This window comes from Heteronotia binoei, chromosome 13 (assembly GCF_032191835.1).
Source record: "Heteronotia binoei isolate CCM8104 ecotype False Entrance Well chromosome 13, APGP_CSIRO_Hbin_v1, whole genome shotgun sequence".
Taxonomy (NCBI): domain Eukaryota; kingdom Metazoa; phylum Chordata; class Lepidosauria; order Squamata; family Gekkonidae; genus Heteronotia; species Heteronotia binoei.
Genome location: NC_083235.1, coordinates 13,882,618 through 13,898,372, shown reverse-complemented (window position 1 = coordinate 13,898,372; position 15,755 = coordinate 13,882,618).

Below are 15,755 nucleotides of genomic sequence, written 5' to 3'. Positions count from 1 at the left end.
TGCCAGGAATTTTCCAAATCCAGATTGGGACATGCCTGGAGATTTTTTGGGGGGGGGGGAGGGGTGTGGAGCCTTTGGATGGTTGGACCTGGGGCGGGGCTTCCATGAGATCTAAAGCCCTTAGAAGTCACCTTCCGTTGTCGGGAGAGCTGTCGCAATCCCAGGAATCGCCTGGAGATCGGTGGCAATCCCACCGCCGGGAGGCTGGCAACCGTATCCAGGGCGCTTGGGGTAAGGGGGACCTGCTATAGTTCCCTCCTGCCTCTTGAGAATCCTGCCCCCTAAAGTGGGGCGGCTGGACCTTCGGCCAGCCCCCGGCGAGGCGGGGGTTAAAAGGGGGTGGCCCCTCCCCGCCCCCGGCTGGCTGGCTGGCGAGTCCCGGTCGCCGCTCTGCCACTTCGCTTTCGCCCTGCGCCGCAGCCGGCCGGATTTGGGGCGTCGCTCCGTGGGGGCGATCTCGCCCTTCCCTCCCAGGAGGGGGGCTTTGGAGAGAGGCAGGTGAGGGGGGCACGTCGGGGTTTTGCAAGGGGGGGCGCTTAAAATCCTCCACCCGCCCCAAGCAGAAAAGTTGGGGCAAGTTTGCAAAAAGTCCTGCAAAAAAAAAAAAAAAAAAAACCCGGCTTGCGATTGCAATTGTGGCGGGGGGGGGGGGGCTCGGTGGAAGGGTTTTTTTGCAGCGGTGGGGCGGAGTTTTTGCGAAGGGGGGAAGCGCTTAAAATCCCCCACCCCCCAGCAGAAAAGTCGGGGTAAGTTTGCAAAAAGCCCTGCAAAACCAGCTTGCAATTGCAATGGGCGGGGGCGGGGGGGGCGCTTCGGATGAAGGGGGCAGCGGTGGGGCGGGGAGGGACGTGACCTCGCGGCGCCCTCCCGCTCGCCGGAGCGCTCCGCTTTTCCTGCTTTTGTTTCCTGGTGCGAAGGGGCGGGCTGGGCTGGGCTCGGCGAGCGTTCCATGCGGCGTGACTCCGGAGCCCAGGCTCGGAATTCGAAATCGGTTTCTCCCGGAGCGTCGGACGTTGGCGAAGGTTTGGGACGAAGTGCTTGGGTTGCGATGGGTGCGGGAGGGGAGAGAGAGGTTGAGAAAATCGTAGGCTTTGCTTCGTGCTCTGGGACTGGGGTGGGGGGGGCAGTATTCCCTCTTAAGTTGTGGAGCCTTGTGAGCAAAAATTATACTTCGGCAGCTACTGGCATTAAAGTGGTGAGCTTACTGCACAAATTAGTTTGCTCTGGGGCCATTTTTCCTGAGCGAAGACAGAAATGTGTGAGCCGGAGGCTAAAAAACTGTGAGCTAGCTCACACTAACTCAGCTTAGAGGGAATACTGGTGAGGATCCTCCCTCTAAGATGTGCAGTCTTGTGAGCAAAAAATCCACTTTGTGAGTTGCTGCGTTGAAGTTGTAAACTACTGTGCAAGTGAGTTTGCTCTGGGGCCATTTTTCCTGCGCTAAGACAGAAATGTGTGAGCCGGAGGCTAAAACACTGTGAGCTAGCTCGCACCAACTGTCCCTCTAAGATGTGCAGTCTTGTGAGCAAAAATTCCACTTTGTGAGTTGCTGCGTTGAAGTTGTAAACTACTGTGTAAATTAGTTTGCTCTGGGGCCATTTTTCCTGAGCTAAGACAGAAATTCGTGAGCCGGAGGCTAAAACACTGTGAGCTAGCTCACACCAACTCAGCTTAGAGAGAACACTGGTGGGGGGGTGGGGTGGGATCATTCTTGCCCCAGCATGATTACTATTAACATTTCAAGGATAAATTTAGAAGTGGGTCTTTCCCCCCACCCAAGACTTGGAATACAGCAGCCCAAACACCATTAAAACTCAAGCCAGGGGGATCTGTGGAACAAGGCAGCCCGTGTCCTGAGTCTTTGGGAAACTGGGGGCGCACAGGTGTGTGCGTACATGTTAACCTAAGAGTAAATATTTTACCCCTTCTTGTAGCAAAATTTTCCAAGCTGGGGGAGGTGAGGGCAGGATGGTTAACCCTCTGGAGTGGCATGGGAGAGGAGGGAGAAAAGACCCGCCAATAAATTGATTATTAATATGCTGATAATAATGCCAGGAGAAAGGAAGGCAGCTGGCCATAGCTCAATCTGGCCAGATCTTGCTGGATTGGTACTTAATTTAATATAATGTTTCGAAATGTGCAGACTCTTATCTGGGAGAAACGGGTTTGATTCCCCACTCCTCCACTTGCAGCTGCTGGAATGGCCTTGGGTTAGCCATAGCTCTGGCAGAGGTTGTCCTTGAAAGGGCAGCTGCTGTGAGAGCACTCTCCAGCCCCACCCACCTCACAGGGTGTCTGTTGTGGGGGAGGAAGGTAAAGGAGATTGTGAGCCGCTCTGAGACTCTGTCCTTGAAAGGGCAGCTGTGAGAGCCCTCTCCAGCCCCACCCACCTCACAGGGTGTCCATTGTGGGGGAGGAAGTTAAAGGAGATTGTGAGCCGCTCTGAGACTCTTCAGAGTGGAGGGCGGGATATAAATCCAATATCTTCTTCTTCTTCGATTTATACACCGCCCTATCCCGCAAGCGGGCTCAGGGCGGCATACAACCATTAAAAACTTTACAGCAAGATTAAATAAACCACATCCAAGCTAAACGATACTATAATTACAAATTTTATCAAATTAGATCCAAACCATGACCCACGTCATTGGCGACAAGTCATAAAGCCACGTATAGGGCTGGTAGTATTCAGCATAACTTGAGCAACTAGGTAGTAAAGTGCTGGGGGAAGCGATAACTTCAGGGGACACCCACTGGATCGATTTAAAGCCTGGCGGAAGAACTCTGTCTTACAGGCCCTGTGAAACTTGGAGTTCTTTCCACCAGGTAGGGGCCTGGACCAAAAAGGCTCTGGCCAGTCGGGCATCTTTAGGACCAGGGATCACGAGAAGACTTGTGCAGCTGACCGCAGAGCCCGGGGCGGGGGGGCTGGTCCCCCTGCAGGATTTACTTGGAGGGGAGATTACAGAGGCGGCTAACAGCAACCCCCCTCCTCAGCCTTGAAATCTGCTTGCTGGGGTCACCGTAAGCTGGAAGCTAAGCAGGGTCAGCTACTTGGATGGGAGGCCCACCAAGGAAGGCTCTGCAGAGAAAGGCAATGGCAAACCACCTCTGCTTCTCGCTTGCCTTGAAAGTCCCTTGCTGGGCTCACTATAAATTGGAATCTGAGCAGGGTCATGTCCTTGGATGGGAGACACCAAGGAAGCCTCTGCAGAGTTAGGCAGTGGCAAAACCTCCTCTGTGTCTTGTTTGCCTTAAAAGCCCCTTGCTGGGGTGGCCATAAATTAGATCTAAGCAGGACCAGTACTTGGAAGGGAGACCACCAAGGAGGGCTCTGCAGAGGCAGGCAATGTCAAACCGGCCCTGCTTCTGGGAGAACCGGGTTTGATTCCCCACTCCTCCACTTGCACCTGCTGGGATGGCCTTGGGTCAGCCATAGCTCTGGCAGAGGTTGTCCTTGAAAGGGCAGCTGCTGTGAGAGCCCTCTCCAGCCCCACCCACCTCACAGGGTGTCTGTTGTGGGGGAGGAAGGTAAAGGAGATTGTGAGCCGCTCTGAGACTCTTTGGAGTGGAGGGCGGGATATAAATCCAATATCTTCATCTACCTCACAGGGTGTCTGTTGTGGGGGAGGAAGGTAAAGGAGATTGTGAACTACTCTGAGACTCACAGGGTGTCTACCTCACAGGGTGTCTGTTGTGGGGGAGGAAGGTAAAGGAGATTGTGAGCTACTCTGAGACTCTTCGGAGTGGAGGGCGGGATATAAATCCAATATCTTCATCTACCTCACAAGGTGTCTGTTGTGGGGGAGGAAGGGAAAGGAGACTGTGAGCCGCTCTGAGACTCTTTGGAGTGGAGGGTGGGATATAAATCCAATATCTTCATCTACCTCACAGGGTGTCTGTTGTGGGGGAGGAAGGGAAAGGAGATTGTGAGCCGCTCTGAGACTCTTTGGAGTGGAGGGCGGAATACAAATCCAATATCTTCTTCTTCTTCTCACTTGCCCCTTGCTGGGGTCACTACAAGCCGGCTGCGACCCAACAGCGATTGACACACATAATAATGCCAGAGCAGGAAAGATCCCAGTTGCCTCACTGCCCCGGCAGCTAAAATTCTTGTTGATGCCGTTTCTAATCCAGACCTGTTGATTGCACATATCGTTCGTCGGGGCAGCGCAGCAGCGACAAGGGTGAGTGTTGAGGTGGAAAGTCCCGCGTTCCAATCCTGCTTCCCACAACACGGTCACAGGGGCGACTCGTTCCTTCTCATCCTCCCGTTAAATATAAGAGTGTTTCCGGGGATAGGAAAATGTTAAATATTATTAATAAATACATTAAAATATATTTTTATAAAGGGCTTTTGTTTAAATAAAGGATGAAAGCACTGGCCCTGAATGTAATAAACTGCCTTACACTCAGGCCTCAGATTCAGCAGGAGCTTGCAAGAGTACAGCTCCTGAACCTTTCTGAGGGTTCCCCCTCTTCCTCCCCACCTACCTTGTCCATTGAATAGGAGGTGCAGCTGCATAACAATCCCTGGATTAGGAGAGGGGGCAGCCAGCCGGCCACCAGGGGCTTTGCCACACCCCCAGCAGCCCTCATGAACCCCTGGAGAAGCCCGTGCTATCCTTTCTCCACTTCGTATGTGATTTTGGTGGTGGGTGGCTTGCTGGCCTTTTGACCCACACATGGATCTCTAACCAGCCCAAGCAGGCCTCACTCGTGCGGGACTCACCTTCCTTGCATTGGGTTCTTTTGGCTGGGGGGGATATCCTAATGAGTTATGCTAATGAGCTCCGGCACCTATTTTTCTACAAAACGATCCCTGCATTAAACTAAATCAGACCTTTGGTTTATCGACTTTAGTTTCGATTTCTCAGACTGGCAGTGGCCCTATGAGGGTCTCAGGTAGACATCTTTTACCACCACCGCAATTACTTTTTTGTGTGTGCGCCAAGATTGAACCTAGGACTTCCTGTATACAAAGTTGAGGCTCTAACACAAGGGTGGCCAAACTTGCTTAATGTAAGAGCCACGTAGAATAAACGTCAGATATTTGAGAGCCACAAGACATGAATGTTAAAAATTTGAGAGAAGGAAGGAAGAAAGGGAGGGAGGGAGGGAGAAATGGAAAGAAAGCAACTTTAACTATAAATGCTTTCTCCAAGCTGCTGACTGCCTTGGCTTAGCAAAGTGATTTAAAGAGACAAACGCCTCCTCAAAGCTGGTTGATGAGGCAGTGGGGGCTTCAAGAGCAGCATAATATGTGTGAAAGCCACCGTTTGGCCACCCCTGCTCTAACAACTGAGCCCACTAGCTTTCCCATTTTACAGAAGGGAGCCTAAAAGAACCTCCCTGCCCCGCATTTGAACAAGGCATTGAAACCCAGGTTCATTACTTTGCTGCCTGATCACACTGGTGGATCAAAATCACACTGGTGGATCATTGGTGGATTGCAAAAATCCTGTTCTGGTATCCCTGCTTTCTAGCTCTTGCTAGAACAACTTTGCTTGTCCTTCTTGTCACTCCAAACTCCAGGCTTGTTTGCGGTTTGTTTCCTGGAGCGACTGGCTGCGCTTCTGTTTCTGAGTGACGTTTTCAGATGTTTCTTATTTGAAGTTATTTAGCGACCGCTTTTTCTCCAGAACTGGCGCTTGGCAGGTTGAGGAACTGTGTTCTGCTGGGAACCGGAATGGCTTTGGAGGGCGAGACAGCTTGAGATTTAGAATAAGGTCAGGCCTTGATGCTGTGTTTCACTGCTGCTGGGCAAAAGAGCTGGATTCTAAACCTGCCGGGAAATCTACTCTCCTTGGTGTGGAAGCCCCTTTTCCCCGTATTGTCCCAGGTGCGAGGAAGGTCAGGGGCTGAGGCTGGATTACATTCCCTTGAAGGCGGTGGAAAGGCTCAAACTCATAAGAACATAAGAGAAGCCCTGTTGGATCAGGCCAGTGGCCCATCCAGTCCAACACTGTGTGTCACACAGTGGCCAAAAAACCCAGGTGCCATCAGGAGGTCCACCAGTGGAAAGAGAACTCCAGAAGCCCTCCCACTGTTGCCCCCACAGCACCAAGAATATAAGCATCACTGCCCCAGACAGAGTTCCATCAATACCCTGTGGCTAATAGCCACTGATGGACATTGAGGGGTCTGGAGACCAAGTCCTATGAAGAAAGGCTGAAGGAGCTGGGCATGTTTAGCTTGGAGAGGAGGCAGTTGAGAGGTGATAGGATCACCGTCTTCAAGTACTTGAAGGGTCGTCATCTAGAGGATTGTGTGGAATTGTTTTCTGTGGCCCCAGAAGGTAGGACCAGAATTAGTGGGTTGAAATTAAATCAGAAGAGTTTCTGGCTCAACATTAGGAAGAACGTCCTGACAGTAAGAGCAGTTCCTCAGTGGAACAGGCTTCCTCAGGAGATGGTGGGCTCTCCTTCCTTGGAGGTTTTAAAACAGAGACGGGATGACCATCTGACAGCAATGAGGATCCTGTGAATTTAGGAGGAGGTATTTGTGAGTTTCCTGCATTGTGCAGGGGGTTGGACTAGATGACCCTGGAGGGGTCTATGATTCTATGACTTCTGCTCAATATGTTTATCCAACCCCAAAGCAGTTCCTTTGCCGACTGCTTCATTTGTTCAGGACCGAGCCCGGGGAAGGTTGAAAATACATCCAAGCGATTGAAGGGCCTCGATTCTTGAAAAAAAACCAACACCTTATTAGAAACCCGAATTCCTGGGTGTAGACTTTTGCAGAGAGGATTCTGAGTCGGAAATGAATGGTTGCTGAGGCCACGGGGGAAGGGGAGGGTGTAGGAAATTGCTACCTTGGGTCTCTGGGCGGAGGACGTGTCGAGTCCTGCCCGCATTGACTCTCGTCTGGGGATTAGGTGAACCTCTGCCTTGGGCGACCAGCCAGGGTGATGTCACCCAGATGTCGCAAGGATTTCCGGGGAGGGGCCCCACCTGTCGAACGCTGCTCGGGCATCGCAGTGGCAGCTCATAAAAATGCCATCTCACCAAGCCGGCCGGGCTCTCCCCTCCAGACCGATCTGCCATTTGCCCGATTGTCCTGAACACCCACATTTTCTCCTAAGAATGAGCCGGTGGCAAAGAGCGTGGCGTCCAGGAGGGCTCAGTTTTCTCAATCTGTGAAATTTAATTTAATTTTTAGATTTCTATCCCGTCCTATCCCGCAAGCGGGCTCAGGGCAGCTTGCAACAATAAAACTACAATAACGCTGTAGTATGTGGCGAAACTTGCTTAACAGAAGAGCCACGCAGAATAAACGTCAGATGTTTGAGAGCACAAGACATGAACTTCAGGTGTTTGAGAGAAGGGAGGGAGGGAGGGAGGGAGGAAGGAAGGAAGGAAGGAAGGAAGGAAGGAAGGAAGGAAGGAAGGAAAATAGATGGGGGAGAGGTGGAAAGAAAGCAACTTTAACTTGCAATACATTCTCCAAGCCACCAGCTGGCTTGGCTTGAAGACGTCATTTAAAGAGACAGATGCCTTCTCAAAGCCAGCCAATGGGGCATTGGGGGCTTCAAGAGCCACACAATAGGTGTGAAAGAGCCACATGTGGCTCCCGAGCCACAGTTTGGCCACCCCTGTATCTATCTGAATCATCCTCCTCCCTCCCCCCTCACATTTTGGTTGAAGCAAACATTGGCGGCGCAGCCAGAAATGCGCAGGTTGACGTTGCCCGTGGCCCTTGCGGCCTGCGCTCATTGGTCTGTTATTACCGATGGCCACCTGCAGCTCTGCCTTCTTCTGCTGTGACCGAGGAGGCACGTCCGGCTTCCTGGGAACAGGCTGGCAAGCAGAGACTGGGAGCGGTAGGGAGGGAAGGTGTTGACGCTCGCCAGTCATGGAAAAGGAATTGACTGCTGTGCTTTCGAGAGCTCGCAAAAAAAAAAAGAGAGAGATGAAAACCTGTCCTTTCTTCTTCCTTGTCTGGAGTTCAGCGGGGCGGATTCTGCCCAGCAAGGGAAAGAAACTGTGCCTGTGCGAATTTGTTGTGTCTGGGTTCACCTTGGCTTCTGCCTTATCTGCAGCTGTCTTGAGCAATTAATGCTGTGGGGCGAGGGGAAAGAGCTAGCCTCATCGCCTCAGATCTTGGAAGCGAAGCAGGGTCGGCTCTGGTTAGTGTTTGGAGGGGAGACCGCCAAGGGAGCAGCCCAGGGTTGCTACGCAGAGGCAGGCAAGGGCAAACCCATCTCTGTTTGGCTCTGCCTTGAGCTGGATGGCCCCGGCTAGCCTGATCTTATCAGATCTCAGGAGCTAAGCAAGATTGGCCTCGGTTAGTACTTGGATGGGAGACCACCAAGGAAGTCCAGGGTTGCTGCGCAGAGGCAGACAAGGGCAGACCACCTCTGTTTGTCTTTGCCCTGACCTGGAGGGCCCAGGCTAGCTCGATCTCATCAGCTCTTGGAAGCTAAGCAGGGAAGACACTGGTCAGTATTTAGATGGGAGACCACCAAGGACGTCCAGGGTCACTATGCAGAGGTAGACAAGGGCAAACCCATCTCTGTTTGTCTCTGCCCTGACCTGGATGGCCCAGGCTAGCCTGATATTCTTATCAGATCTCGGAAGCTAAGCGAGGTCAACCCTGGTTAGAACTTGGATGGGAGACCACCATGGAAGAACAGGGTCGCTGTGCAGAGGCAGACATTGGCAGACCACCTCTGTTTGCCTTTGCCCTGACCTGGATGGCCCAGGCTAGCCAACTCTCAACAGAACTCAGGAGTGAAGCATGGTTGGCCCTGGGGAGTCTTTGGATGGGAGACCTCCAAGGAAGTCTAGGGTTGCTGTGCAGAGGCAGCCAACGGCAAACCACCTTCGATTGTCTCTTTCCTTTGGACATGAGGAGCAGAGGTAGAACTCTAGCAGGAGCTCCTTTGCATATTAGGCCACACACCCCTGATGTAGCCAATTCTCCAAGAGCTTACAAAAAGCCTTGTAAGCTCTTGGAGGATTGGCTACATCAAGGGTGTGTGTGGTCTAATATGCAAAGGAGCTCCTGCTAGAATTCCACCCCTGATGAGGAGTCTCCATAAGTTAGCTGCAAATTGTCAGCACTTCCCACCACTGCCAGAGGTGGCAGCGGCGTTCCGGTTCACAGCACCGTGCTGCTCTGAGGCTGCCCTACCTGAAAGGGATGGCGTTCGGGGTGTGATTCGCGGAGGGCTGCTCCGATCTCCACTGAGCCTGGGATCGGTGACGCAACTGTTTTCTCTAGACTCCCAGCTGGCTTGGCCCTCGCTTGGTTCTCCAAGGGAAGCAGCTGTCAGCCCTGGACTCGGTCCAGAGACAGAGGGAACCAGCCAGTTTCCCTGCTGCCCCCGGACTTCCCACCAGGCTGTGTTTATCAGGGGGTTTTGGCTGGCTCGGAGCAAGGAGGCAGAGCCAGGGAAAGGGATCTTTGACCTCGCTTTCCCGTGAAGCCGTGAGTAAGAAAGAGAGATGACTGCATGCAGGTAAGAAAGAGAGATGACTGCATGCAGTCGAATTGGGAGGCAGAGCGGTAAGTGTGTTGGGTTATGACCGAGGAGGGCACAGGAACGCTTTGAAACGTCCTGATACTGAATCAGACCAGCAATCCATCAAGGTCAGTGTCGTTTACGTGGATTGGCAGCGGCTCTCCAGGGTCTCAGGCTCTCGCGTCCAGAGGTGGAATTCTAGCGGGAGCTCCTTTGCATATTAGAAGAAGAAGAAGATATTGGATTTATATCCCGCCCTCCACTCTGAAGAGTCTCAGAGCGGCTCACAATCTCCTTTACCTTCCTCCCCCACAACAGACACCCTGTGAGGTGGGTGGGGCTGGAGAGGGCTCTCACAGCAGCTGCCCTTTCAAGGACAACCTCTGCCAGAGCTATGGCTGACCCAAGGCCATTCCAGCAGGTGCAAGTGGAGGAGTGGGGAATCAAACCCGGTTCTCCCAGATAAGAGTCTGCACACTTAACCACTACACCAAACTGGCTCTCACACACACACCCCTGATGTAGCCAATCCTCCTGGCGCTTACAAAAAAGAGCCTTGTAAGCTCTTGGAGGATTGGCTACATCAGGGAGGTGTGGCCTAATATGCAAAGGAGCTCCTGCTAGAATTCCACTCCTGCTCACGTCCGCCTAGTACAGAGGTGGCCAAACTGGCTCTTTCACACATATTGTGTGGCTCTCAAAGTCCCCACTGCCCCATTGGCCAACTTGGAGAAGGCATTTCTCTGTTTAAATCACTTCTCTTAGTCAGCCAGCAGCTTGGACAATGTATTTAAAGTTAAAGTTGCTTTCTTTCCACCTCTCCCTCATCTATTTGCTCTTCCTTCCTTCCTTCCAACATCTGATGTTAATGTCTGGCAACTCTCAAACATCTGTGTGGCTCTTATGTTAAGCAAGTTTGGTCACCCCTGACCTAGTACCTAGTCCTTGAGAGCTAGTTTGGCGTAGAGGTTAAGAGCAGCGGACTCTAATCTAGAAAACCAGGTTTGATCTCACTCCTCCACATGCAGCTTGCTGGGTGACCTTGGGTCAGTCACAGTTCCGTCAGAGCTCTCTCAGCCCCACCGACCTTACAGGGCGTCTGTTGTGGGGAGAGAAGGAGAGTGTAAGCCGCTCTGAGACTCCCAAGCGAAGGGTGGGGTAGAAATCCAACTCTTCTCCTTCTTCAAGTGGAGATGCCGGGGATTGAACCTGGGACCTTCCACATGTGAAGCAGCTGCTCTCCCCTGGAGACACAGCTGGGCTCAAATTGCCACTTCACCACCAACCTTGGGCCAGTCATTCTTTCTTTCCACCTGTGCTGTGTTGTTGTGAAGCCAAGGTTGTTCACAAGGTTGTTGTGAAGCCAAAATTGAGGAAGAACCATTTAAAAAAACCCAAACAAACGGATCAGTTTAAAATATTTACACTTAAAGCAGCGCGCTTGTGAAAGAGGAAGAGAAACATTATATATGTATATTTTTTCCTCTCCAGGTTAGTGTTTTCCTCTTGAGTAGGATAGCTGTATGTTAAGGAAGACCTTGACGAGAGCAATCAATTTAATATATGCAAATACTTATTTACATGTTGAGTGCGCTCTCACAAGGGCTTGGCAAAACCGCACGCTTGGAAACATGTATATCAAACAGCCCATTAGAATCCAGTTGGCTATAATTGCAGAACGCAGCCTCCATGCTCAGAGGCACGATCCCTGCAATTACCGGACGCCAGCGGTTTGTGTCCGTGTTCGTTGCGGAGTCTGTCCTGCCCCACTTCTCAGCATTGCTGTGTCAGCCAATCCCCTCCAGTACGGGTGATGCTTTCATTCAGACCTTATTGAAGCCCTGATGTCTTGGGGGAGGGGCAGAATGGCCGGCACGGGACAGCAGAGGTGACTTCCCAGGGCTTTTTTTTGTAGCAGGAACTCCTTTGCTTATTAGACCACTCCCCCTGATGTAGCCAATCCTCCAAGAGCTTACAGTTGGCCCTGTAAGAAGAACCCTGTAAGCTCCAGGAGGATTGGCTACATCAGGTTTGTGTGTGACCTAATAGGCAAAGGAGTTCCTGCTATAAAAAAGCCCTGGACCTCACAGCGATGTAGCAGGAAGATGCTCGATGTAAACATGCTCGACATAAGAGCCACGTAGAATACACGTCAGATGTTTGAGAACCACAAGAAAACAAACATCAGATGTTTGAGAGCTGCCAGACAGGAAGGAAGGAAAAAAAATAGGTGGGGAGGGAGAAGTGGAAAGAAAGCAACTTTAACTTTTTAAATGCGTTCTCCAAGCCACCAGCTGGCTTGGCTTGGAGAAGTGATTTAAAGAGAGAAATCCCTTCTGCTAGCTGGCTGATGGGGTGGTGGAGGCTTCGAGAGCCACGCAATATGTGTGAGAGAGCCACGTGTGGCTCCCGAGCCCCAGTTTGGCCACCCTGGTCCAGGGTCTTTCAACCTCCCCGGTCTAAAAGAGCGTCCTCTCCTCTGCAGTGGCCCTCACGTTTTATCAGCAATTCATCATCATCAATTTTATTTATATCCCGCCCTCCCCGCCGAGGCAGGCTCAGGGCGGCTAACAACACAAGTCAATATTTACATTGTACAATGTTTAACAATACTAATTTAACAGTTTAATTAAAATTCTATTAAAATTCTAAAACGATAAAATTAATTAATATGTTGGTGCTATTATACAGATGGTGAGCTTGCTCAGCAGTCTCTCTCTTAGTCGGTGAAGGCCATTCGGAAAAGGATGGTCTTGCAGGCTCTACGGAACTGTTCAAAGTCCCACAGGGCCCGCATTTCCTCCGGAAGCTGGTTCCATAGGTGTGGAGCCATAGCAGAGAAGGGCCGAGTGCGGGTACTCTGTAGCTTTACCTCTTTTGGCCCAGGAATAGTCAGCAGGTTCTTCCCTGCTGACCTCAGTGCTCTCTGGGGTTCATACGGGGAGAGACGGTCCCTAAGGTAGGCAGGTCCTCGGCCATATAGGGCTTTAAAGGTGATAACCAGCACTTTGTAACGAATCCGGTATATAACTGGCAGCCAGTGCAGTTCGCGCAGCCCTGGCTGTATGTGCTCCCACTTTGGGAGCCCCAGCAACAGTCTGGCAGCTGCGTTCTGCACCAGCTGCAGCTTCCGGGTTCGGCACAGAGGCAGCCCCATGTAGAGGGCATTACAGTAATCCAATCTCGAGGTGAGCGTTGCATGGATCACTGTTGCCAGGTCCTGACGCTCTAGGAAGGGAGCCAGCTGCCTCGCCCGCCTCAGATGGAAAAAGGCTGACTTGGCAGTGGCTGCTATCTGGGCCTCCATTGATAACGAAGGCTCCAGTAGAACTCCCAGGCTCCTGACTCGGCATGCCGCTTTCAGCGGCGCCCCATCAAAAACCGGGAGAGATATTTCCCCTCCCAGAGTGCCCCGACCCAAGCAAAGGACCTCTGTCTTCGCTGGATTCAGTTTCAACCCACTCAGCCTTAACCAAGTTGCCGTGGCCTGCAGTGCCAGGTCCAAATTCTCTGGGACGCAGTCAGGCCGGCCATCCATTAGCAGATAGAGCTGGGTGTCATCTGCATACTGGTGACACCCAAGCCCATACCTCCTGGCGATCTGGGCAAGGGGGCGCATATAGATATTAAATAGCATCAGTGAGAGGACTGCTCCCTGAGGCACCCCCACAATGTAGTGTGTGCCTCTGGGAGAGCTCACCCCCGATTGCCACCCTTTGTCCCCGATCCTCGAGGAAGGAGGAGAGCCATTGTAGGGCCAACCCCCTAACCCCAACATCGGCGAGGCGGCGGGTCAGTAGCCGATGGTCGACCGTATCGAACGCGGCCGACAGGTCTAACAGCATCAGCACCGCCTCGATCCAGATGCCGCTGGAGCTCATCTGCCAAGGCGACCAGCACCGTCTGGTCCCGTTTTAGCCCTGCAGCCCCATTCCATGGGCATGCAAAGAGAGGCAGGCGTCCTTCCTCTCTGCGCATGCGCAGTAACAGCAGGTCCTTGCAAAAGATAAGGTTCCTGGGCTGTGCAGCTGCAGACCTCCACAACCCACCAGAGAGGACCCTGATCCACATGCTGCCTTGGGGCGATCCTGGTCATGCAGTTCTCCATCCTGCATTGTGCAGGGGGTTGAACTAGATGACCCTGGAGGTCCCTTCCAACGCAGTGATTCTATGTATAATATTCATGTCTTGTGGCTCTCAAACACCTGACGTTTATTCTATGTGTTTCTTACGTTAAGCAATTTTGGCCACCCCGATCTATAGGGTGTAGCTTGAGGGACCAGTTGAGGCCTCAGTGGTAGATCCAGCCAGCAAGGTCTTTTGGTCTGGAAGCCACAAGTCCAGTAACCGGCCTCAGTCTTTTCGAGTTCGCCCTTGTGGGGTTGGCCAAGCTGCCCTGCGCTCAACCAATCGGGTAATTAATAATTAAAGTTTTTTAAAAAGGGGAAAGGTAGTTCCCTGTGCAAGCATCGGTCGTTTTTCGACTCTGGAGTGACGTTGCCTTCGCAACGTTTTCACAGCAGACTTTCTACGGGGTGGTTTGCCATTGCCTTCCCTAGTCATCTACACTTTCCCCCCAGCAAGCTGGGGACTCATTTGACCGACCTCGGAAGGATGGAAGGTTGAGTCAACCTCGAGCCGGCTACCTGAACCAGCTTTCGCTGGGATCGAACTCAGGTCGTGAGCTGAGGGCTCCGACTGCAGTATTGCAGCTTTATGTGTGTAGTATAGTCAGGAGATCCTGAGATTGTCTGGCAGCCGGAGGTTCTAGCTCTTTTAGGGTTATGCACCGCTAGGTGGCGAGCTAGACTTGTTGTTAAGGCAGGAGGCCTTTCAGTGGCGGTTTGTCTTTGCATCGCGAGCCTGGTATTCTTTGGAGGTTGCCCTTGCAAATACTAGCCAAGGCTGACCCTGGCTTAGCTTCCGAGATCTGACGTGATTGGTCTGACTGGGTCAGGACAACCGATTGGGTGGTAAGAAGACGCTAACATGGAGAAAGGTCATTGCTGTCAAGCTAGCTAGCGCTCAGTGTTGGAAAGTTGCTGATATTTCATTTATGCCCTGCCTTTCTACTCAACGGGGACCCCCCCAGAGCAGCTGACGTCGTTGTCCTCTTCTCCATTTTCTCCTCACAGCAGCCCTGTGAGATAGGCTAGGCTGAAAGTGTGTGACTGGTCCAAAGTCACCTGGCAAGTGTCCATGGTAGAGTAGGGATTTGAACCTGGGTGTCCCAGATTGTAATCCAGTACTCTAACCAACTGTTACATCAAGCTGGCCCATGGTGTTGAGAGGGCTTTTTTTTGTTGGTAGCAGATACTCCTTTGCATATTAGGCCACACACCCCTGATGTTGCCAGGCCTCCCAAGAGCTTACAGTGGGCCCTGTACGAAGAGTCCTGCATGCTCTTGGAGGATTGGCTACATCAGGGATGTGTGGCCCAGGGTTTCTTTTGTAGCAGGGACTCCTTTGCATATTAGGCCACACCTTCCTGATGTAGCCAATCCTCCTGGAGCTTACAGTAGGCCCTGGACTAACAGCCCTGTAAGCTCTTGGAGGATTGGCTACATTAGGGGTGTGTGGCCTAATAGGCAAAGGAGCTCCTACTACAACAAAAGCCCTGACTGCATGGATTCCAGCTGGATGTGGAAAATGACTGGGCTCTTTTTCTAGCAGAAGCTCCTCTGCATATTAGGGCACACACCCCTGATATAGCCAGTCCTCCAAGAGCTTACGGGGCTGTTAGTCCAGGGCCTACTGTAAACTCCAGGAGGATTGGCTACATTAGGAGGGTGTGGCCTGGTATGCAAAGGAGTCCCTGCTACAAAAGAAACCCTGGGCCACACACCCCTGGTGTAGCCAGTCCTCCTGGAGCTTACAGTAGGCCCTGGACTAACAGCCCCATAAGCTCTTGGAGGATTGGCTATATCGGGGCGGGGGTGTGTGGCCTAACATGCAAAGGAGTTCCTGCTACAAAAAGAAGCCCTGTGCTCCCCCACGCAGAGGTTGATAGGAAATCCACCTAGGATCTGCTCGCCAAGTGGTCAAGCAGCTGTGGTATTTGTAGCCTTCTTTTTCTTCCTAATTAGGACCCAGAGTAGCTTACGACATTGTTCTCCTCTCCTCCGTTTTATCCTCACGACAACCTTGTGAGGTAAATTAGATTGAGAGATTGTGTGACTGGCTCAGGGGTCACCCAACGAGCTTCTATGGCAGACCGAGGATTTGCCCCTGGCTCTCCCAGATCGTAGTCCAGCACGCTAACCACTGCCCCATGCTGTCTCCCAAT